Genomic DNA, 23003 nt, shown 5'->3' on the forward strand with positions numbered 1-23003 from the left:
GGCCCTCATCCCCTCCTCCAACAGAGTAAGTTCTCCCATGGGGGCACAGCTAAGCCTGGTACATTCAGTTGAGGTAGGACCAAGCCCCTCCTTGCTGCCTCAAGGGTGAGCAAAGTGTCCAACCATAGGTAATGGGATCCAGAAAGCCAGCTCATGCACCAGGGTTAGGTCCTGAACACACTGCCAGGGGCCCCTCAAATAGACCCAGCTATCCAACTGTCTCCTGTATGTAGAGGGTCCAGTCCAGTCCCATGCAGGTTCCACAGTTGTGGGTCCAAAGTCTGTGAGATCCTTTCAGCTTGGTTCAGTTGTCTCTGTAGATTTCCTCATCGTGATCTTGCCCAACCCCTCCACTTGCTCCTATAATTCCTCTTCCCTCTCTTCAACTGGACTCCCGGAACTCAGCCTGGCAGATGGAAGCAGATGCAGAGATCCCAATATTCATTTTTAAATAGCTGTCTTTTAGTTCACAAAGGAATAGATTCCAGGGAATAGGTATACCCTAGTACTTCAAATGTAGGTTTAAACAGTTAAGCTTTTCTGGTTCTCTTTCCTCATCTGGAGGTAGAAATAGTAATAAACATCTCATAGGCTCATTGTTCAGATGCAGTGAGTTCACTTTTGTATAAAAACTTTTAGTTCATTTTTAGTAAAATTTCCAACTATGATGGATGCAATAAAACATCACTGCAACTATTTTTTCTAATGTTAAGATTCTTCATTTTGCTGTATCTGTGAATACATACACACTATATATTTATATATGCTATATGTATTAATATACTATGATATATAATATATATTATATGATTAACACTGTATATAGACCAAAGCAATTATAAAGAGAAAGAAGCCAGGACTGTGGACTTGTCACAGAATTGATAGGGTATTTCTCTTTGTCAGCCCTAGCCAAACTTTATTGGCCAGAAAAGGTTCTGTAAACAAACCAAAGAGGGCTGTACATTAAGGCATTCCTAGAAGAGAATTTGAAATTAACCTTAGGATGCATCATTTGGTTATATACAAGGTCTTCATATAATTCACATCCATGCTGTATTTATATATATATATGTTATATATATGCTATATATGTGTATGCATGTATATATAGCACATACATACACAAATGTGTATACAACCTCTCCACCCACACCATATATATGAAAAATTAAAGAACATTTTTATTGTTTAATGTGACAGCCTCATCATCAAAATACTATTTCTCAGAAACCCATCTCTAAATAAGGGACAAGCACCAGCCTTTTAAGCAACCTTTTCGCCACGTTTTCTTAGTGACTCGTGAAAGCTAATGTGCAGAGCTGGTGATAAGGAGCTGCTCTGCAGCGGGCAGTAACTGCTACCTAAAAGCAAACTGAACTGGCATAAATAATTGTGCTGTAGAAAGCCTTTCTGTTGCACCTTGCCGATCACTGACAATTTACATATCTTAGGAAAACCTTTGTTGGCTTCTGTCATTTCCTCACTATTATGTGCCTTTCTGGATAATTACCAGTTAATGTGAAAAAGCAGATGGAAAAAAACCTTGAAATTTCTGATAGAGAATCCTCAAACCTCTCCTCTTATCTGTGCATAGCAGCTTCCTGATTTCAAAAGAAGTTTCAAAACCTTTGTTAAAAATGTCCCTGATTCCCAGTTTGAATGAACCAAATGACATTCAGCTAAAATTATTCTCTTTTTTCCACAATTAAATTCCATTATCACGAACTGTCAAAGTAAAATAGAAGGCCTCTTAACTAATGTGTCAGTTGTTTGCTTGGTATATTTTGTGGCACCGACTATATAAAGCTGTGTAAAGTGTTTGTGGGGTGGAGGGAAACAACCATGGTTTTACAACAATGTGTGTGGGAATAATATAGTCTCTTTCTCCCTATTACCTTCCCCCTTCCAAAACAGTGTTCTTTTACAGAGAAACTAATTGACCATTTCACAAAATTTATAGGTGGCATGCACATTTTATCTCTTCATCCTTAAAATAACGTGTCTGTCCTGACTGAATGATCATTTGTGTTAGACATTAAGAAAATTCAAGTGTCACTCCTCTTATTAATTAAGATGTGATTGCAGCTAAATTAATGGATGTTATTACAAGATTGTATTTAACTCTCTATCATAAAGTGCAGCACGTCAGACTTGTTTCTATCTAATGGTAAGAGATAAACAGGTTACCGCAGTAAGAGTCTTGAAATACCCTTCTGGCATTACCTTCTGTGAGCTTGTCTCAACTCACCTACTAGCACATCTTCAGCGTATAGAGTATTTAGCAGTTTTAAAGGAGTCAAGTCCTTCATTCTTGAATTCCTACAAAGGAAATTTGTTGTTAATTCCAGAGTGAGCTTTTGAATTCTCCATTAATGAATTATTGAGTTCATGGAGCACTCAGAGGCACTTACAGTCTCGCTCCAGCCTTTGTCACAGCTCCTTTTGAACTCAGCCTTCTGGGTACTCTGAATTAAACAGGGAATCTCATCGATATGTTTCCTTCAAGCACTTCCTATGCCATATTTTGTTCCTTATGTATAAATGGGAGATGCCATTGTAAGACTGGATAACCGATAAAGTATAAATTTCTTTCTCATGGTTCTGAAGACTGGAGAATACCACATTATGTACTAACAGAGTTCAATGTCAAGTGCAATTCATATATGGTGATTCTTGCTGTATCCTCACATGGAAGAAGAAACAATTAGGGCAAACAAGGGTCCTCAAATCTTGATATGGGGACAGTAATCCCATACCTGAAGGTAGAGTACTCATTACTTAATCATGTCACAGAGTCCCCATGTCTTAATATCAGTACCTTTAAAGGTTAAGTTTCAGTGTACATTTTGCAAAAATATTTTATTACAACAATTAATTAGTGTGTTCATGAGGCATTGATGTGAAAGTCAGAGAACAACTTTCAGAACTTGGTTTTTCACTTCCACTATGTGGGTTCTGGGGATCAAACTCAGGATATCAGGCTTAGTAACAACACATACCTTTACACACTGAGTCAGTTCACTTTAACTCATGACATGTTTTTCTTGAAACATAAATATTAAAAACTAACAATATTTTATTTGATTCTTACAACAATTCTAAGTAGATGAAATAGTTATTTTATATATCTTACATTTGAGAAAACAGTGTTTGGAGAAATGGAATAATAATGAAAATGTCAGAATGCAGAATTGTGGAAATTAGTCACAATCTATAATGCAACTCCTGTACTTAAGGCTAAAGAACGTGGGCCAAAGAATTTGCAAAATCCAGAGAACAGGAAATTTGCCATGAGATTGTGTCTTCTAGGAATGTCAGAAGCTGCACCCATAAAGACTCACCAACATGACTGCCTAAATGTGAGCTGAACAAGGATAACACCAATAGATATGCTATGTGGATGGGGAAAAGCCCATGAGGACTCAATCCTACACAAAGAACTACAGGCAACTAAGGAATGCTGAGATCAGGAGAATTAGTCTCTCCCACGGAAGAGCACATCAACTGGTTACCAATATCAAATGGTTAGTCCTGAAAAAAAATTTTTATATGATATATATATGTGTGTGTGTGTGTGTGTGTGTGTGTGTGTGTGTGTGTGTGTGCTTTAAGAAAAGTAACTTGAACTCACCTCATCTTCAGTTAAGCAATATATATACGAATGTATATGAACATATATATTCAACTCTATTATATCCAAAAGATATATTCTTCAGCTATGAAACTGCCTGATTTATGAGTTACAAAAAAGTTAATTACATCCTTGAGTTAAACTTTTGGCATATTATTTTTAATACTCTAAATCTTGGGAATACTATTTTTTATAGATTACCTTTGGGGATTAAACTTAAAGATAAAAATCCAAAAGGCCATCTTAAATTCTGCTATTGCTTCTGGCTGGATTTATGCTGGCTCAAGCCCCTCTCTCAATAACATAGTGCATTTAAAGTAAAATCTATTTTTAAAATCCATTTAAAGTATCTTTGAGAACTCAAAACAACTAAACATCAAAGAAAAAAAACCAACAACCCATTTAAAAATACAACATGGAACTAAGCAGACAGTTCTCAAAAGATGACAAATGAATGGCAGAGAAATTCTTTTTTTCTAAGTTCAACATCCTTAGCCATAAGGAAAATGCAAATTAAAACTATCTTCAGGGCCAGGTGGTGGTGGCGCACGCCTTTAATCCCAGCACTTGGGAGGCAGAGGCAGGCAGATCTCTATGAGTTTGAGGCCAGCCTGGGCTACAGAGTGAGTTCCAGGAAAGGCACAAAGCTACACAGAGAAACCCTGTCTCGGAAAACTAACCAACCAACCAACCAAACAAACAAACAAACAAAACTATCTTCAGGTTTCATCTTACCCTAGTCAACATGCCGGAGATAAAACCAGCAAATAATGACAGATGCTGGCATGAATATGGGAAAAGTAGAAGACATATTCACTGCTGATAGGAGTGCAAACCCATTCAGCCACTGAAAATCAGTGGAGGCTCCTAAAAACTGGATATAGCGCTTTGGCATGATCTAGATATACAGCTTTTGGAAGATGCCCAAAGGACTCTATATCCAACTATAGAAATACCTGTTCATCCATATTTATTGTTGCTGTATTCACAAAAGCAAGAAATGGAAACTCCTTAGATGCCCAACAACTGATAAATGGACAATGAAAATGTGGTATGTTTACAAAATGAAATATTATTCAGCTATTAAGAAAAACAAAAATTTTAGGTAAGTGTATAAGATTAGAAACAATTATTCTGAGTAGATAACATAGACCAGAAAAATAAACATCACATGCTTTCTCTCATTTGTGGATGTTAACCCTGAATCTTCAGATATGTGTGCTCCATTTGGAATAACCATAGAGTTCAGGAAATTATCAAGGGTCTTTGGAGAGGGTCAAGGGAAGGGAGAAAGAACTCAGTGGTATAAGAGTTAAAGGGACAGACATCTGGAACTAGGAGGGGATTGTGTGTGTGTGTGTGTGGAAACTTCCTAGAATCTATGAAGGTGAACCTAGTGAGAAGGATGGAGGATATGGAGTTTGAAATGGCCATCTTTTGTGGCAAGGCAAGGCTTCCAGTGATGGGAATGGGTTACATTTAATTGTGTTGTTGGCTAAGAGGTAGCATGGAGATCCTAAAACAACCCAGGCTTGTGCTAAGACAGAGGATCACTTTCTGAAAACTGACATTGGGAGTCCCATTGCTGGGGACGACATCCACACAGCTCACTGAACGTAGAGAGATTGAGCTGGTGCCTGTGTGGAGCCTTCACCGCATGTTCTAGTCTCTTTGGCACAGAAAGGTATTCTGCAGACTATAAAAAGAGAAACCTGGGCACCAACACAGTCACAAAACCGTCCATCTACAATCTGTCCTGCCTACAAGATGTTTTGGGGCAATTGTGGCACTGTTCAACAGAGACCCCAGCCACTAGAGGGAGCCCATGCCCTACCCTACCTGGAGGACCAGAAACTGGAGACCCAGGGCAGAACCCTAGCAAAATAAACAAACTAGCAAAACAAGCAAACAACAATGAAATGACTCCTAATGATATTCTCTTGTACTCATACATCTGTATCTTGTCCAGTCATCATCAGAGAGGCTTCCTCTGGCAGCAGAAGGGAGCAGATGCAGCCACAGCCAGACATCCTGGAGAGTCTAAATTTGAGGTCTTCAATGGGTTCCTCACCTCAGAGCTTGGTGAACCCTGCTGGAAACGGGGAGAAAGATTGTAGGAGTCAGGCAGGATGGAAGACACCAGACTTACTGAATCAACTAAGCAGGGCTCATATGGGCTCACACAGACTCAAGCGGCAATCACCGAGCCTGAATAGGTCCATACCAGGCCCTCTGTGTATATGTTACAGCTATTAGCTTGATGTTTTTGTGGGACTCCTAACAGTGGTAGCAGGTGTGTCTTCGATTCTTTTGCCTGCTCTTGTGACTCTTTTCCTCCTATTGGGTTGCCTTGTTCATCCTTAATATGAGGGCTTTTGCCTTGTCTTATTGCATGTTGTTCTATCATGTTTGGTTGTTGTCTCTTGGAGGCCTGCTCTTTTCTGAAGGGAAACAAAGGGAGAGTAGATCAGGGGGAGAGGAGAGGTTGGGGAAACTGTGGTCAGGGTAGTATGAGAGAAGAACCCATTTTCAATAAAAAAAATAGAAATAGAAATAAAATAAAGGGATAAGTGAGAATAACAGAACAGAAAAAATAAATGAGAAATCCACTACTGTAGAAGCTTCCTAAAATATTTACATACACATATATAATATGAGCTTAAATGGAATTACCCTATAATTAGAAGATAATGCCCCTACTAGACACCACAGGCTAACAAACTCCCTGTCTGGAATAGATTATTCTTTTGGAGTAGTTGGCCACTGAGGTCATGTAGATGCCCAGATATTACAGACTGTGGTCACTGTTCTTATTTCTCCATCAAAAGAAGATCCTTTCTCTGCATACACCACATATTTTAGTCATAGAACAGAGAAATTGAGCTGGTACTCACTTGGATACTTCCTATAAGTCAAGTCTCAAACTCAGTACAAATGGCTAGCTGAGGTGTCTATTTAACATATCAAAGCAGACCTACCTAGCTGCCAGGTTCTCCCAGCATCCCTCAGTCCCTTCTTGTTAGTGGTATGGCTGGCATACTTTGCCCCTACTTTAAATTTCCCCAGCCCAGAGGCTGGATAGGGCTTCTCCAGCTGCCCTTCCCTACAAAATACAACCATTTTTGATTATCTGGCCCTTTGGTCTTCCCTTTACCCTCCTGGCTTCTTGGTCTCCTGGTTCCCTGGTCTCTTGCTTTCCCATTTCCCCTCAATGCTCTCCTCACATGGCCAGGCTCAGGTCATGTTCACTCTGGACTGTCCCAGATGGCTCTGCCTCTGGCTCTGATCTCTCTTTTATCTACAATAAACTTTCTCCTCCACCCTAATAATTAGAAGCAGGTACGTCCTCCTTTTCAGTTTCTTTTTTCCATTCATCTGGTGCCAAAACAAATCAGGATTGGCAGAGGAGTTCCCTTCTGAGGAAATTGGCCTATCTGAACCAAGCTGCTGATCTGACTCTCCTCAGGTTTCTATGGATCATTTGTTTCTGCTGGCTTCTGCCACACACCATATTTGGCTCTAAATTCTAGAGTCTGACTCCAGCTGCTCCCCCTCCCGACCTCCTCTAACCATTCGACTTTCAGTAAATGTCTCTTTGGCTCCTGACGTCTATGTCCTTCTGGGCATCTCTCTATATTAAGACACTTCCCCTCTATTGACACCTCCCCTTTCCCCAAAACTCTCTTCAGATCTACCTCTCCAGGTGTTTTATCCTCTACCTGCTCTAACCACTTGTCTCTTCTCATCTACTGGGTAAATATTGTCACCTCAGAGTGCTTTGTCTGCTGTTACTACAAAAGCCATACTGGTATGCCAGGAAACTCCTCTCATCCTGCTGTGACTCCAGTAACATGAGAACGGATTCCTCTCTATGACTGGGGATTTTTTTCTGGACAAATCTTTCATTCTGTTTGGGGATGACTTGGATTAAAATTCTTGTCACAAGGACACTTTATCCATCTCAGCTTAGCTCCTTATTGAGGCTTTCTTTCACCTCCCTCTAGGAGCTTCAGTCCCTCCAGAAGTCCCACCTAAGACCACCATGACCTCTTTCTTTCCTTCCTCCGCTTGGGAGACAGCTGCTCCATCTCCCCTTGTGCCTTCCTGAGGATATTCATTGGGAGTTTCTTCCCCCATGGAGCAGCCTGCTCTGTCTCTCCCTTATGCCCTCCTGCATCTACAATACTCTTCGACCCTGTTCTCTGTCTCACAGCTCCCTCCTAAAAGTCTCACAGCTTCTCTAACTCTAGGCCAGAAGCCTCTTCCCAGGTTTAAAAGGAAAGTTTCCTTTTAAGACTCCAGTTGTTTCTTATACAGTGTTCTATTTCTTTCTAATACTTTCTCACCAAAAAGCTAATCATGGCTCCAGTGATCTTGAGATCTTTTCCCCTAATACAGTTCTTTTCTAAAGGGTATATTTATATTAGCTTAATTCCTGAACGAACCTACCCATTGTTCTTCCTCTTTATTTAACAAAATCCTACAATGAACATATTACTCCCACTTTTTACATATAAGAAAATGAATGTGAAGGAACTTGCTGGTTATCACTAAAAATGTTCTAGGGTCAGTCTCCAAGATAACCCTGTCTCTTTTTAAAATCATGGAACAATGTGGTCTTTGAGCTAAGCATTAAAGTAATCAGCTAGATTGAAATGATCAATTTGGCAATCATTGAGTTACTACTATGAACAAGATACTCTGTTCACATAAACAAAATATCTTGAGATTTTAATCAAAGGACAAGTTATCACCGAAAGTTTTGAAATTCTTTGATTCATCCATTTGTGGATTAAAGAGGCTTTTAGAAACTGGCTTAGGAATCCAATTGCCATAAGGCAGTGTGTATGCTAATATTCATAATTAATCATAGCACAACAAATCCATAAATAGAGTTGAAATAGAGCATTGCTAACTATGTGAACTGAAGGGTTGAAGTAAACATGGTTGCATTCCCAATGTAAAAAGCTAGATGTGGTAGGGGGCAGATAGTTTTATATCAACTTGACAAAGCTGAAGTCATCTGAGAGGAAGGAACCTCAAGTAAGAAATACATCCTATACAGCATTTTCCTAATTAGTGATTTATGGAGGAGGGCCTAGCCCATTTTTTTGGTGGTGCCATCCCTGGGCTGGTGGTCCTGGGTTCTACAAAAAAACAGGCTTGAGCAAGCAATGGAGAGCAAGTCAGTAAGCGGCACTCCTCTATGGCCTCTGCATCAGCTCCTGCCTCTAGGTTCCTGCTCTATTTAATTTCCTTTCTGACTTCCTTCAATGATAGAATGATGTGGAAGTGTAAATCAAATAAATCATTTCCTCCCTGACTTGAATTTTGGTCACAACGTTTCATCATAGCAATAGTAATACTAACTAAGATAACCACCCACTCCTCTTTGTTAAGCTGGTATTTCATATTATTCAAATTTTGAAATTGACCATGAGTTTGATTTGCCTATTAACATACTTAATATTAATGGAGTTAGATTTGGGAAACTTTCTAATTCTACGATCATTAATTTGCAACTGTTAATGTTATAGATCTTCCAATGTTAGCAGCTTTGCTTTTGTTGTGGTTACAGTGGCTAAAAAGGAAGCTGTCCTTAATTAACACTAAGTACTCATTCAGAGACTATTCATTTTCTCATTTTCTGAAAGATGTCACATAAATGTAGATGTAAACACAAATCCTCAAATAGAAATCCCATATTGTTTTGCAGCTGGATTTCTAAAAACACTTAGACTGTGTGAAAAGTTGCTGCCTACATCAGAAGGACCAAGAGGATTCCAGTAGGCAGTTTGGCACTACTGAGATGCCACAGAGATATTGTATCCTATATCTCTTCATCCATTTAAGTGATAAAATAAAATAATCTAAGTACTCCCTCGAAAATGAAAACCAACAGCCTGGTGTGTGGTGCACACCATTAATTCCAGTACTTGGCAGGCAAAGGCAGGCATATCTCTGTGAATTCTAGGCTAGCTTCATCTACATAAAGTTCCAGACCAATCAGGGCTGAATAGAGAATGCCTATCTCAACAAAACAAAACTGAAAATCAATTGGAATTCTAACTCATAAGAGCATATATTTGTCAGCTAACAGTTGTCTAAAACATAGGAATTATACACAAAAGGAAAAGCATAGAAGGTTTTGTTAGAGTGAGGGCATTGGAGAAAGCTTGAAGCAAAATATGTATCAAAATTTAACCCATAATGAGTAATAACTATATTTTAACTTTCTCCCTTCACACTTCACATCCCCACAAACATTCCATCTCTATGGTAGTTTTCAGTCAGACCATAACTTCAGAAACAAGGAGAGCATTTATATTCTGTAAGAAAATGGATAATCACATGGCCACCCTACTGGGAATGTCTTGATGGATACTTTCAGCAAAAATTATTATTGAATGACTATCACAACCTATCCCCCTTTGGAATGTTCACTTTTCTAGAACTCAAACGTGAATTTATTTAACTTTCTAAGAGTTAAAAAACTTTATTTCAGCTGGGCAGTGCTGGCACATACCTTTCATCCCAGCACTCAGGAGGCAGAGGCAGGCATATCTCTGTGAGTTCCAGGCCAGGCCTACAGTGCAAGTTCCAGGACAGCCAGGGCTGTTACACAGAGAAACCCTGTCTTGAGAATCCCTCCTCCTCCAAAAAAACATTTACTATTTCAGTTGATTAGGGGCTAAGGTCACACATGTCTTTACTCTGCACCAGTTTGACTTACAACCTCATCATGTTACAGATAGTGCTGCTGTATGTGCTAGTCACAAGAAATGAAATATAAATGGGTGTGGTCTCTGTCTCCTCATTTATGCTACCATTACTATGTAGCACTCTGTGGTGGTATTGTGTTCCCCAAAATATTGTGTACCCTAATAAACTTATCTGGGATCAGAGAACAGAACAGCCACTAGATATAGAGGCCAGAAAATGGTGCCACACACACCTTTAATCCTATCACTTGGGAGGCAGACATCCATCTGGATCTCTGTGAGTTTAAAGCCACACTGGAAACAGCCAGGCATGGTGACTCATGCCTTTAATCCCAAGAAGTGAGCCTTTAATCCCAGGAAATGAGGGCAGAGAGCAGAAAGGTATATAAGGCATGAAAACCAGGAACTAGGCTGGTTAAGCTTTTAGGCTGCTAGCAGCAGTTCAGCTGAGATTCATTCTGGATAAGGACTCAGACAGAGGCTTCCAGTCTGAGGAAACAGGATCAGCTAAGGAATTGGCAAGGTGAGGTGGCTGTGGCTTGTTCTGCTTCTCTGGTCTTCCAGCGTTCACCCCAATACCTGGCTTCAGGTTTGTTTTTATTAATAAGACCTTCTAAGATTCATGCTACAGCACTCTAATTTCATCCATAGAAGACAAGAGGTGGGGAAGGTGTTAGGATAATTCTTCATTCCTGCATTTAAATATCTAAATTTCATCTGTTCTTTAAGTGGTTCAACCTTGTACAATATGTCTAGCTTGCTTCAATTTTCAGCAGGGATTTCTATTGTTTGAACTCATTCAAATGTGAACTTTTCTAATGGTAAACCTCTGGAGTGTATGTGAAGCAGAGATTTTCCTCCAAGACTATTTCCAAGGCTATATCATGATTTGAAAAATGAATCATTTTACAATGTAAGATAGAATTTTAGGATGAGTAATAAATTATATAGAAAATGTTCAATTTCTAAATCTTTCAGAGAAATAGAATGTGACTCAGAAACAGGAAATGACTTGCTCACATAGCTGGCATAGAAGATCCAATTCTGTAATCTTTTAGTTGTTTGGCATTTCACAACTTAATTTGCTAAAGTCTTTTATCTGTATAACTCAGCCAACAATGATAGTGCCTGTGGCATTAGGGCATCGTAATAACATATAAGCTAACGAAAGGGCTCAGTACAGTGCCTGGCACCAAAATGTACTCATTAATTAGCACTATGATGGCAACGACGGCTCTAACAAGGAGGGTGCCAATATAAATAAAATTATGATTCTACACTTTCGATCTTCTGGGCTGGCTTATACATTTTATGCTTATTTCAAGTACTGGTATATTTTGGGAGCTATGACCAATAATGAAAAGAGCTCTGAGATAGATACATTCAAAATAGCTAGTATAAGCTTTAATGAACACAAGCAAATTGAAGTGATTATGTGTATCTTGTTGGATCCCATTAGAAATCCATGGCAGGAGAAACAATAGATACCAGAAACGTACTTGGAGATTGTGAGGATAGGTTTTAATGTGAATTTGCCATGAATTAGAATCATTAGAATAGGGAGCTGCAGTGGAGGAATTGTCCTGATTGCCTTAACTGATGGGGGAAAATGCACTCTGAATGTGGGCTTCACCTTCTGACAGAAGCCCAGATAAAAGGGGGCATGGTAGAAGGAAGAATTATTTACCTTGTATTTTCTTGGCTTTCCCTAGAGCCACATAGTAAATTCACCCTGTTGCTACTGCTGCTGATTCCTTTGCTCATATAGAACCAGCATGTTCAGGCTTCAGGCATTGATGGCGGACCACTGGCTCTTCAGGAGCCCTCCAGACTTTCCATAGCAGATTGGGACTACTGAGGCACCTAGCTCTGTGAACTGAGCAACTACCAGACTGGCGTCCAACATGGTGGCAAGAGTTTCCACCTAAAAACTGAGAAAAAAGATTCTAAAACAGAGCTAAAAACCAGCTTCCTAATTGTCTCTCTCAAATGAGCGGCAGCTGCCGGTTTGAGCTACTGGTGGGTTCCTGGAGTGTGCGCTCGACCTGCAGTATGGCAGGAATGAGGCCTCTGCAAGTGGCACATTAAGCTACATGGTGGTTTTAGCCTTTGCAGGTACAAAACAACAACAACAAAAAAGGTTTCTGGACTACACGCTGCTTGGATAAAAGCATAGACCCACGATAGCTCCCAGAGCTGGTGGTAAATGTAGCCATGTTGGGAAGCTGAGGTGGGCGGAGCCAGCAGCCACAGCTGCTGCAGTTTAAGGCAATAGATTCACAATAAGACAGATTCAGATGTAATAGTTTAAATGTGTGTAAAAAATACGTAGGCTTGAAAGAGACAAAAAAAGGTGGTATATACAGTTATATAAAGAAATACATAGTTTTAAAAAGTAAAGTCTTTAAAGAGACAGTAAAGGTAGTATAAAAAATAAGCCACGTAAAAATGGATATTACACAGAGAATCTGGATTGTGTTGTCTTTTGAATTTTTAACTGCAGAAAAACATTTGATTGTAAAAGATGTTGAGTTAAACCAATATGCATACTTTAAAGATATCTTGACTTCGAAATTTAGATGTAAGGATATGTTACTTTGGAAAAGAGTCTCTGCTTTTGTTCCCACAGAAAGCCAAAGGCTATGGATTTGTTCAAGATTAAGATACATCAGGTTTGGCCAGCCAAGACCCCCTGAAAGGTCTCCGATGACACCATGGCCCAGATGATCCAACATCCGGAATGGTTTCAAGGCAACTGGCTCAGATGATACACCCTCATGGACTATTCCATAATTCTAAAATTTTCTTTGTGTCCCCATAAGATACAGCGCCCCCCTCCAGCAGGAAGTAGTAAGAGAAGCTACACCCAAATTCCCAAATTATATGTAATTTTACTTTGTTAAGGTTAAAATCTTCCTTTTTGAAAAAAAAAAGGTGGAAGTGCTGTGGGATGTTCTGTATGGCATGTGTTGCTAATTAGTCCATAAATAAAACACTGATTGGCCATTGGCTAGGCAGGAAGTGTAGGCGGGACAAGGAGGAGAATAAAGCTGGGAAGTGGAAGGCTGAGTCAGAGAGACACTGCCAGCCGCCACGATGAGAAACAGCATGTGAAGATGCTGGTAAGCCACGAGCTATGTGGCAAGGTATAGATTAATAGAAATGGATTAATTGAAGCTGTAAGAACAGTTAGCAAGAAGCCTGCCATGGCCATACAGTTTGTAACCAATTTAAGTCTCCGTGTTTACTTGGTCGGGTCTGAGACTGTGGGACTGGCAGGTGATAGAGATTTGTCCTGACTGTGGGCCAGGCAGGAAAACTCCAGCTACAACCAGACTCCTGATGTCTCTGGTATGAGACAGCCATTGTGGACTGCTCCAATTGCTGAGCTTCCCAGCCTCAAGGATGGGGCAACTGCTGGGTTCTCAGTCAGTCAGGTATGAGGTAGCTACTGTTACTTATTTGGCCCTACCTCCTCCATATACAAAGGCAGTGCCACTGACTATGTCCCAAAATGACAGTTGGAGCTCAGCTACAGGCTGAACTCTGACAAGGTAAACAGAAGGATTGCTGATGGAGAGATAAAAGCCTACACTCAGCATTCCTCAGTTTCTATCTGTCTGGAATAGCCACCCCCCCATTACCTCAGACAAATGGGGCATCTGGTTCCCTACTAACCTTTATCTGTAATGCATATCAAAGCCACCAGGTTCTTCTAGCCTGCATGTTACCTCCTCTCCACTACTCTGGGTCCCAGGCTGTTGCAGTTTATTGCTCCCCACCCCCCACCCCTGGTTTCCTTTATGCTTCTTTCTGCTCCCAAGAGATAGGCCTGTCAGTCACCAATTTGCTATCCTCTCTGCCTCCTAAGAGGTGGCCATGGCAGCTTTGGACTTCCCCAAATGTCTCTACTCTCTATTACTGGAGAAAGAGCCACATAGCAGTTTCATATTTACAATAAACCTTTCTTAGCACCCATGGAGGGTCCAATACAGTGGTTTCACTCTGCCCTCACTTACATTACTGTTTCAATGTAAGCAGACTTAATTTTTTTTCATTTTTACACACACACACACACACACACACACACACACACTTGTGACAGGGCAAGACAATGCAAAGGTGTATCCATCTAGTATTCTTGCTTAGGCCATTTCTAGAATCTGATCTCATGGAAAACTACCCACTGTATTCTAGGAACCCAAGGTCAGGATGTCCTAGCTAACCTAGCCTTTGTTAAAGTGTCTGTTTGTGCAGAACCCCCTCCCCTACAGCTAACAGCTTATCTTAGCTCCTGTTAAACTGTTTGCATACAACTACTTACTTCTGCAAAGCCCTCTGAAGCTGCCAAGCAAGATGCCAGGTCAAGGTTTCTGAACATTTGGGACCATACCTAGATCCTCAAATACCTGGGTATGATCCCAGATTTTCATTTGGCTCTAGGCCAGTGTGAGTGGTCATGTCTGATGGGCTACCCATAACAACATACATATTCATTCTATCATTTATGTTCCTGTAAAGAACCCCGATTCATACACTATTGAATGAATAGTAGATCATTGAAGAAATCAAAGAAATGTAAACATTCATAGAATCAAAGAAAAATAAAACACAATTTTTCAGAACCTTTAGGATAGAGCAAACTTACTTTTGAAGAAAGTTTGTAAAAATGAGTGCTTACACTAAAAATTTGGATAAGAATAAAACGGAAAAGGAAACCTATATACCAATTTTTCTGATGAACACCGAAATTCTCAATAAAATACTTATAATTGAATACTTACAAATAAAATTTAATACTTACAAATTGAATTTGAGTTTTCATTATGTAGTCCAGTCACACTGACCAAGTTTATTTCTCTCCAGGGACACAGGATTGAGTCAACATATGCAAATATATAATAAAGTACACAAATCAGCTCATGGAGAGAAATTCCTGTCATATTCTTAACAAAAATTCTGAAGGAATTAGGAATAGATGGAACACACATCTAATAATGGAGGCAAAAAAAGGCCTGACTGGGAGAAATAAATATCATATGCTTTAAGACATGCTGAATCTAGATTTATAGATATGTATGTGTATATGTGTATTTATGTATATGTGTGTTTATATGTGTGTATTTGTGTATGTGTGTAGAACATGAAAAAAATAGATTGTGAGTCAGAAACGTAAAGGCAGGAAGGACGAGAAGAAAAGTGGGGAACAAGGGGGTACAAGGGAGACAGCAGGGAGGGAGACAAAGAAAGCAAGCATTTATTTCATGTGTCTAAAAGTGCCATTATTGACTTTGTTTGGGGCTATAGTTTTCACATGGGAATGTTTTGTAATTATGTTTGTGACTTCGCATTGTTAATAGGATGATGAGAGACATAAAGCATGTTCCTTCTGATACTAATATAAATATAGTAAATTTCCAGGGAGATTTAAATTTCAGATTGGTAAAATTCTGACAACACAGAAATATATCATGTATATACATGCTGTACATGGGGTAGACTCAGTAATGTTATTAGTGAGTGCCCAGCAGTAAAACTATACATTTTGGCACTAGTGCATTTAACAGTTTTTCTAGACTTTCACTTTAGAGTTCACTACTTGAAGCAAAGCTATGTTTACTTAAGCAATGAAAACCATCAATCACATTTAAACTTTAAAATGTCCATTTGTCAAGCTAGGATTGCATAGTGCCTTGATAATTGAAAAGGAAGGACAGTCATTCAGAGGTTTGCCTTGGGGGCAGTGGAATTGATTTTGCATACTAGAGGTCACCTTACACATTGTCTAAGAGTCAGATATGTGACCACCAAGAATCGAGCTGATGGTCTAAAATAGAGTTTAGCTATAATTCCTTGTCACGGAGAACCTCAGGATGTGAGTAACTGTTAGCAAATGTCAACTGACAGCTCTGAAGATTTGATCAGGGAAAATCTGAAGGGGGCAGTACCTAGGCAAAGTGGACTACGATTCAATCTGCACTGGTTCTAGCTAGTCTGATTTCTGCCAGTGATTGTTTGTATTGACTTGGATACTTACCTCCTTCTCATCCTGCACAGTTGATTTATTTGTGAGAGGTGAATCTTGAAATATATTATTTCAATCTCTGTAAATAGAATATAGTTTTAAAATATTCTGCCAATTTCTCAGATGCAATATTAATAGGAATACTTTATGGTACACAACATAACTTCCTGAAAGCATCAGAGATGAACTTGGAGAGGAGAAATGGTCTTGATTGACTTCCTCAAAGGCTGAGAAGAATTGTAAAGAGCAAACAGGGAATCTTTTACCATTATATGATATTGGCTTATCAATTTTTATATTGTAAATTAGGAAAATAGTAAACAATACAGTTTTTCTTTTTTTATATATTTTAATTGAAATAGAATTACATCACTTTCCTTATCTCCCTTTTCTTCCTGAACCTTCCTATGTCTGCACCTCCTGAAGTTGACAGTCTTGTTTTCCTTGTGGATGTGTGTGCACGTGTGTGCATTTGTGTGTGTACAAAACATGTTGAGTCCATTTTGTTGTTCGTGTGTATATATGATTTCAAGGCTGACACTCTGAACTGGACAACCAATAAAGGATCTCATAGGCAGGAGAGATGAACTCTCCTTCTTCCAGCAGTTGTTAGTTGCCTGTAATTCCTTGTCTAGGGCTGGGGCTCTGTGAACAATTTTCCCTTTCATTTTAGAATGTCTATTGGTATTGTCATTGTTCTTGTCTTGTTTATGAAGCCATTTTTAGGTAAGACTGTTTTACAGCAGATTTCCTAGTACTCAGGCTCCTACAATCTTTCCATATCCTCTTCTGTGATGCTCCCTGAGCTATAGATGTGAGAGTTGTGATGTAGATGTATCCACAGGGCCTGGGATCCCCAAGATACATTAATCTCTGCATTGTGTCTAGTTGTGATTTTCTGTTATTGTCTTCATTTGCTGTAAAGAAAAGCTTCATTGATTAATGGAGATAGCTACACTTATCTGTGGGTATAAGGATAAGATTTAGAATGTAGTAAGAAATTATGCTTTCCAATATTTATTGCTGCCTTATTCCTAATAGCCAGGAAATAGAAACAACCTAAATATCCTCCAATGGATGAATGTGTGATGAAAATATGGTACATATATGCAATGGAGTACTATTTGTCTATAAAGAAAAAGGAAACTTTGTAATTTGTAGTAAATTGTTGGACCTAGAAAACATTATATTAATTGATACAAACCAGACCCAGAAAGACAAATGCTTGCTGTCTCTCATCTCAGTTCCTAGTTTTAAATCCTCAGATATGAGTATATAATGTGAGATCCAAAGTTACATTTTAAGTTTTAATTACTATGTCTTAGAAATCCATGAAACAAAAATGTCCCTGCAAGCATCTTATCCAAGGATACATAGTTCCTGAAATGCTGGAGGCTATTGTTTATGGGAGATAATAAGCCACATGTTTTCACTCCCCTAAACAATTTTGTTTGAGGCATCTGTACTGGATGTGCTTGATCACATGTAGGCAGAAGGTTCACATGCAGGAAATAGATCAGGATGTATAATTGCCCCTGATTGGATGTAGGCCAGAGGTATGTCAGGATGTATGCTTGCCCCTGATTGGACCTGATGGGACATACTTCAGCCACTGGAAAACCTGATTCAGGGCCATCTTCTGGAAACCCAGTGGTGGAACTGGACAAAGCCCACACCCCTGCCAGAATTTAATTAAAGCTTGCTTCAAATTTGACTTTAAATTGTGGTAGTGGTTTTATTTTTGGAATGGTGATATTGACAATAACATGGAGTAACCACTGAAACAAGAAAAATATGAAGGAATGATAGATAGCAAGATGAAGCAGAAAACAGAATAATGGGAGGGGGACTCCATCTAGACAAGAGGGAGGAGGGAGATGAATACAGAAAGAGAAGGAGGGCCAAGAGACACATAACACTAAGTTTGTTTGATAAAGACTCAATGCCATATTTTATGTCCATCAAATATATGCATAATACACAAACGTATATGTATTATCTATTTAATGTATATAATACATACAATTACATTGTAAATAATTGTATGTGTGTATGTGTGTGTGGACATTAAGCCACTTGGGCTGAAAGTGCTCCCCAAAGAAATCCCAGTACCAAAATTAATAAACTTCTTTTTTTTTTTTTTTTTTTTTTGGTTTTTCGAGACAGGGTTTCTCTGTGTAGCTTTGCGCCTTTCCTGGAACTCACTTGGTAGCCCAGGCTGGCCTCGAACTCACAGAGATCCGCCTGGCTCTGCCTCCCGAGTGCTGGGATTAAAGGCGTGCGCCACCACCGCCCGGCCAATAAACTTCTTTTAAATAGTTGGTCAGGACAGTTCAAGTGACTCTGAAAAAATTATAGGTTATCAATGTAGCCCTTGGTTGCCTCTTAGGTATTGAAGGTGTGACTATTTCAGATGGTTCTACACATTATGCAGGTACCACCCAAAAGTGAACAGCTATAGTATTAAAACATTTCTCAGTCAACCCTGAAAGAAACTCTGGTGAAGAGAAATCATTAACAGTAAAGAATTTTAGCCAGTATACATGGTTATACATTTTACTTAGAAGGAGAAATGGTCAGATTTATAATTATTCCCTGACTCATAAGCTGTAGCCAATGATTTGGCTGAATGGTCAAGGACTTGGAAAGAGCATGAGTGGAAAATTGGTGAGAATGATATTTGAGGAAGACACACACACACACACACACACACACACACATTTTTCCAAATGGGTAAAAGGTGTGAAGATACTTGTGTCCCATGTAAATACTCATCAAAAGGTGATTTCAGCAGAGTAGGAGTTCAGTAATCAAGTAGATAGGATGACCCTTGACATGGACAGTCAGCCTCTTTCCCTGGCCGTCTCTGTCATTGTCCAGTAGGACCATGAGTGAAATAGCCATTACGGCAGATGTGGAAGTTATGCATAGACTCAACAACATTGACTTTCACTCACCAAAGCTGACCTGGGTACACCTTTTTCTGAGCATCACATTTGCCAGTCACAGAGACCAATTCTGAGGCCCCAATATGGCATCATTCCCCAGTGTAACCAGCAAGCAATATGACGAGTTTGTTTATATTGGACCACTTTTATCATGGAGGGGACAGCATTTTGTCCTTCTAGAATAGATGTTAATTTTGGCTGTAGATTTGTCTTTCACTCATGCTGTGTGATGTCTTTATGTACATTGTGAATATGTGTTGGTATGATTGGTTAATAAAGAAGCTTCTCTGGTCTATGGCGAGTCAGGTTATATCCAGGCAGGAAATCCAAGGAGAGAGACAAGAGAGAGAAAGACAGAGTCTGGAGAGATGCCAGCCACTGCCCGAAGAGCAGCAAGATGCCAGAAGACTGGTAAAGCCACGGAACACGTGGCAAAACACAGATTAATAGAAATGGGTTAAGTTAGGATGAAAGAGCTAGCTGGCAAGTGGCTAAAGCCATAGGCCATCCAGTTTGTAAGTAATATAAGCCTCTGTATGTTTACTTGGGTCTGAGCAGCTGTAGGCCCATGGGTGAGAGAGATTTGTCTGGACTGCAGGGGCAGGACAGGACACAAGAAACTTATGGCTACACATTTACATAACACTTCTCCCCAAAACTACCATCCAGATACTTATAGAATGCCTTATACACCATCATGGTGTTACACATGGCAGGCTTCTTAGCAGGCTACTAACCCACTTCAGAGCTAAGGAAGTTCAGTAGTATATTGCCCATGGAATTAACTTATTGTAACATATCTCCCACCATCCTGAAGTAGTTAGCTTGATAGAAGGGTGGAATAGAGTTTTGAAAGCTATAGCTGCAGATAAATATTTTGTTGGGTGGAAATAGCCTGGAGGGCTGAGTCAGGCTTCCCTACAAAGTTGTGCATGCTCTGAATCTGCATCCAACTTATGGTGCTCATTCTCCTACAGCCAGGATTCATGGATCCATGAATAAAGATGTGGAAACAGGAAAAGTTCCTCTTGTTATTCCTCCTAATGACCCACTAGGAAAATTATACTTTCTGTTACCATGACCTTAAATTCTGGTGACTTAAGGTTACCTTAAGTGACTTAAGACCTGGAAGTTCTGGATGTAGATGGGGAAAAACTTGACACAACAAATATTCCATTGAACTGGAATTTCAGACATCCTCCTTTCCACTTTGGGCTTCTGATTCCCTTAAATCAACAAGATAAGAAAGGAATAATGATGTTAAGAGGGGTGACTGATGTAGACTACAATGGGGAAATTGGATTACTTCTCTACAGTGTAGGCAAGAATGATTATGTATGACATGCAGAAGATCCTTCCTGGTGTCTCTTGGTTTTACCAGGTCCTGTGATTAAAGTCACAACAACACAATCCAGGCAGCATGACAAAGGTCTATGATCCTTCAGGAAAGAAGATATGGGTCACTCCTCCAGGAAAAAATCTAAGAAATGCTAAGGTGCTTCATGAGGTTAGAAGAAATACAGGATGGGTAACAGAGGAAGGTAATAATAAATACCAGCTAAGGTCATGTTGGTGTGGAGTATTCACCAGAGAAGACTTCTTAGATGTGGGTTTAAGCCAATAGAAAGTCTTTATTAGCTAGTCGGTAAATACACTGGATGCTCAGGATCCCAGTTTAGCTCTGAGCCTTTCTCAGGGTGAGCTTTTAAGCACAAAAACCATGTCCAAGGTTGACATACTTAAGTTAACAGGAACAATTATCTAGAAGCAGAACTACAGAAGCCAAAACACATGGTTAGTACATTTAGAGACTTTCCCATACCTACATGCTTTGATGGATTAAGCTTTTGTTTTAATTTTGTCAGGTGGTGCTTGCTTTTTTTTTTTTTTTTTTTTTTTTTTGTTTTTGTTTTTGTTTTTTCGAGACAGGGTTTCTCTGTGTAGTTTTGCGCCTTTCCTGGAACTCGCTTTGGAGACCAGGCTGGCCTCGAACTCACAGAGATCCGCCTGGCTCTGCCTCCCAAGTGCTGGGATTAAAGGCGTGCGCCACCACTGCCCGGCCAGGTGGTGCTTTCTGTGTGCTGAGTTTCATAGCCTGAATGATATTCCATCATGAAGTCAGTTGTGCTAAAGGTCTGAGAGCCTACTAAGGTCTCATCTTAGTGAATCAGTCAAATTATGTGCTCCATCCTGCTCTAAAGAGGTCTAGCTGGTTCTAAGGACCATTATTTTTATTGAACTGATACATAATTGGCCACATAATTTAAGATGTATGGGCCTGTCAATCCAATCAGAATATAAATTAAAAGCCTAGTCAATTTTTATAGCAGAGTAGTTAGCCAGGGAGACTAAGAGAACAAAGATTGATATTATCTGATCTCTCTCTCTCTCTCTCTCTCTCTCTCTCTCTCTCTCTCTCTCTCTCTCTCTCTCTCTGTCTCGTGAATATTTTCCCCAACCATGGCAAGATTTTTTAAAATTACTCCTGACCAATTAGCAAAGAATCAATAGGTTTTTCTCAAAGCCAGATAGTTTTCTTTATCTCATGAGAAGTAAGTCTAAGCCACTCCAATTTTGTAGGATCTAACTTGTTCTATTAATTCTATGTCCTGATCAACCTGTCTACTTGGTTTGGAAAGCATCAGAAGAGGCATATTTAGTCAAATATTTGGAACATGACCACCAAGTTGTTTCAGAGGCTCAGAAATATTATTGTTACCCAGATGATTCAACCCGTCACACAGAATAGCAGGCATCAGAGTAAGGGGAAGTCCCTAGGTTAAAAATGTGCATATTAGACAAGTTTTATCTCCTTAAAAGTCCTCTAATGTTAATTTGGGCTACCCCAGCCACAGTGACCTTTGTCAGTCAATGGGCTAACAGTCTGGTTATGTTCCATCCCTATGTAGTACAGGGGCCAGATGTCTAAACATAACCAGCAATCCTGGCTGATTTTTTTGTCTGGGAATGATTAACTGTCCTCAATGTTCCTTCCTGTGACATAGAGTTTGATTTCCTGTTTCTGAGAGGCCAGAATATTTTTAAAGTCCCACTTTTACAGTCACAATTTTTGGAAAGAAAACTCCCTTGTCTCTGGCAACTAGGGGGCCCAGCCACAGGGCATGGGTAGAATGGTAAATTCGATATTTTTAATCTCAAAAAATAAATTACCATATCTTTCCTTTCTCCAATGCAACCAGATATTTAAAGTAGGCATCATCAAGTAAAAGTCAATACAGAATATGGGTTGCTGGTCTGCATTTCACATTAGCTAATACTTTTTCTGTTTCTGTCTTCCACAGTTCCCAGTTCAGGCCTGAGAACAGTGTGGGTTGGAACATGATCCTGTATTCATACCCATAGCTCAAAACATAAGACTGAGAGGAGACAGAGGGGCAGAGAGTGGAAGGTCCTGGGGCCCAATGAAATCTTAATTTCAACTGATGCATAGTCCAGAGACAGTCCACTTGGCAACAGTGTCTGTGGCTTCTGTTTTCTTGACTTGAATGAGGTGGATCCACAACGCAATGTCAGCTACCTTCACAGCTGTAGGAGTGGAGAGAATCACCCTTGCGGGGTCCTTACCAGGTTAGTTTCAGTGCCCCTTTGGCTACTTGCTTGACCCAGATAATATAATTGGACTTGAACAAGGGAAGTGGGTGGTAGACTCAGGGATA

Source organism: Peromyscus eremicus, chromosome X (genome assembly GCF_949786415.1).
Source record: "Peromyscus eremicus chromosome X, PerEre_H2_v1, whole genome shotgun sequence".
In the NCBI taxonomy this organism is placed as follows: Eukaryota; Metazoa; Chordata; class Mammalia; order Rodentia; family Cricetidae; genus Peromyscus; species Peromyscus eremicus.